The following is a 3399-nucleotide window of genomic DNA, read 5'->3' as shown; positions in this document are numbered from 1 at the left end:
GGAGCCCGAGAAGCTTCCCCAAGGAATGCCCCTACCCCCTCCGCTCGCTCACAGAGAGACTCATCCCAGCCTCAAGCACAGGGGGAAAGCCACAGCCGCGCAGCGCCCTGGTTGTGTGCCAGCCAGCACCCCAGCTCCCACAGGAGCTTGTAATTGCTTTAAAAAAAAAAAGCTTGTAAATCTTTTAGAACGGTGGTAATCAGCCCAGCAGCCGGAGGCAGTGCCCCCTCACCATTCACTGTCATCGTGAAAGCCTGCTCTGCTGTCAGAGGTGGCAGGGCAGAGCGACTTACAGGGCCATTTGGATGTGGTGATGGTGGATATGGTTTATGGGAGGACTTTGTAGAGCAGGGATGATGGTTGGACTCAGTGATCCCAAGGGTCTTTTTCAACCTGAATAGTTCTATGATTCTACGAGTTCATGCTGGGCTGGCCACACTGCACTGCACACTGGGGCTCAGGGCCGAAGTTCTGACAAAGCAGGAAAATCAGCCAAATTCCGTGTTTTGCCTCTAAAAAAAGCACTGACATGCTTGAATCTGAGTGCCAGAAAGGCCAAGGCGCACTGCTGGGGATTTCAAGCCTCTCTGAAAATGGAAAAGGGGTAATACAAAATGTTGTTGCTGGCATTAGTCACCAGAAGTGCCCCCGTGTGCTGGGATGCTGGTGAACATCTGACCTGCCCCTGGAAGGCAGGGGCTGTTACCCAGCAGATCCACAGCACATCTACAATGGACACGGTTTGACCATTTAAGATGAAATCCACAGCTGGAAGTGCATAAATCCCCATGAGGTCTGGTTAAACACAGTGCAGGGAGGGAGGAGAATTTAAAGGGGATTATGGAGAGGATTCCTCTGCTAGGCTCTGTCCTCCGAGGTTCGTCAGAGAAGCAAGATTTCCCAATCTTTACAGACTAATGCCAGAAGTGGGAGAGACAGGAGATTTGGAGTGGTTGGGTTGTTCACTTTGAGAAGAAAAGGAGGTGCAGGGAGTAACCCACCTCACCCTGGGCATGGGGGAATGTTCCTGTGGCCAAAAATAGAGGCAGGAGCCCAAGCCAGGCACAGCAGTGGGGGTGGTCCATAGGAATCTCTCCTTCTAGATGAGCTCCCTACCATGCAGCCTGCGCCGGGATGCCGGCAGCACCCAATTCCCAGCAGCAGTGGGGCTTGCATTGCCCTGCAGCACCTGCATCCCACCTCCAGCCTCAGCCTCCCTCCAGGACATGGAAAACTCTCCATGCCAGCCAGCATGTGTTACGGATGGATTGGTAGAGTGGTGCAGGGTTCAAGGGGTGCTTTCCTATATAGAATGGGGTGCTTAGGGGTTACCTAGACCAGGATCCCCCCCACGTGCAAGGCCTGTGGCAGCCTGATGAGCAGTGACCACCCATATGCCTTCCCTCTTCCAAGTTGCTTGGGGGCATGGGGTGTTCCCCTTATTTTGACTGGATAAAAATTAGGGAGCTAGCCCAAGTGAAGGATCTGGGACAGCCAAGCATAGGGGAGAGGGTGTTTGCTGGTGAACGGCAGCACCCACAAGAAGAGGCTGAGCAGCCCTGGTTGGCTGTGGGAGCTGCCCAGGTGACCAGCTGAGATTAGACCCCTAATTTTCAGCGGCCTAAATACAGGTAAAGTGTCTGCCCTTTGCCTCTCCCCTGTCCTTACCCCCCTGCAGCCACTGCACTGCCCTGATAATGGCTGCCTGGTTTTCCAGGCTGGAGGCTCTGCCTCTGCTGTGCCAAACCCAGGGGTTGGGGGGACGATGCTTACAACCCCCCCACTGCACATCATCCCCTCAGAGCCCAGCAGACGGGTGAGCTGCTTCTGACGGTTAAAAACTTGGATGCAACTAAAAGCAGATGGTGCCTTATCTGCGGGCGCCGGGGTCGCCTACGTGCAGGCAGCCAGCGACGGCCGTTTATTCCCAGCTAGGAAAAATGAGAGGTCCTTTGGCCAGGCAAAGTGTTGTACAGAGGCCACCAGAACCTGCGTGCTCCACAGGGGGTGGGAAGCGATGTATTCACTAGGTCTTGAGCTAAAATGAACATCCCAAGGGAGATGGGAGGGTGGTTGTTCCTCTCTGCAATGAGGAGCTCTTTGCTCATAACAAGATCGGATGGTTTGCAGGTGCTGTGAACCTGTCCTGCTCCCCAGAAGGCAGCAGGACACATGGAAGAGTGGCACCAAGGAGGGAGGCACAAAGGGATGCCCCCCATGGCTCTTCCACAGGTGGGAAAGCATCAAGGGGTGAGAGTCTCCTCCTGGGATAGGGGAACACTGCACCCTCACATAGCACACCTGTATGTCAGGGAGGAGGCATCGAATTTTCCTACTTCTATTACTTCTATTTTCATTTCTATTTCTAATTTCTATTATTTCTGTTTCTATAATTTCTATTTCTACATATTCATGTTCCTATTTGTTTGTATTTACATATCCACACTTATTTTTAGAGAGACTCCTGTGTGTCCCTGGCAGGTGGTTTTCATGCCCCAGGGCATCCAGGGCACAGGAGGGTGACAGGAAGGTGCTACCTGTGTGTTTTAATGCCCTGCTGAAGTGCTGGGGTGTTTGGAGGTGCTGGGGTTCACCTCCAAACGCCACAGGGCAGGTCAGTGGACACCCAGTGGCTGCATCTGGGTGTTTTGAAGAAATAAGGGGGGAAACTTTCAAATCCTATGGGTAAGATGATGACAGCAACATTTAATCTCCCAGGAGCAGCTGACAGCTTGCCCAGCTCAGAAAGGATGGCTGGTGGTCACCGTCAAATGTCCCTGCTCCATATCCTCACAAAGACTTGTGTGTGTGTCCCCCAAAAACAAGGGGGGGACACAGCGTGTTATTTGTGGTCCCCACTACCCACACGTCAGGGCTGAGCTGATGTCCGTCCCCAGGGCACCTGATGAGGAGCAAAGAGAGCAGCAGAGGGGGCAGAGGCATCCAGCTGTGTGTGCTGCTGCTGAGCCAGTTTTGGGCCCAGGGCTCTTCCTTTTCCCCTTGGTGTGCCCTGCAGTGTCTCTTCCAGTGTCCCTTCTTGTCCCCTGATCTTTCTCCCTGTGTCCTTCCTTGTCCCTCCCTGATCCCCAGTGTCCCCCCAAGTGTCACTCCACACGTCTTGATGTTGCTCCAAGTGTCCCTGCTGTCTCTCCTTGTCTCCTCAGTGTCCCCAAGTACTTCTCCTTGTCCTCCAGCATCTGCCCCCAGTATCCCCTCCTTGTCCCCACTCAGTATCCCTGTGTCCCTCCTCATCCCCCAGCGACCCCCCCCTACCCCTTGTCTCCACCCGGTGACCTCTCCAGGTGCTCCTCCTGGTCCCTCAGTGATGTCCCCAGCGTCCCTGCTTGTCCCCTAGTGACCTCCCCAGTGTCCCTCCCTCTTCCCACCTACTGCCCCCCC

Source organism: Chaetura pelagica, unplaced genomic scaffold, assembly GCF_000747805.2.
Source record: "Chaetura pelagica isolate M959 unplaced genomic scaffold, ChaPel_1.0 scaffold79, whole genome shotgun sequence".
Lineage (NCBI taxonomy): Eukaryota > Metazoa > Chordata > Aves > Apodiformes > Apodidae > Chaetura > Chaetura pelagica.
The sequence above is the reverse complement of the archived record's forward strand: the minus strand, read 5'-3'. Positions refer to the sequence as shown.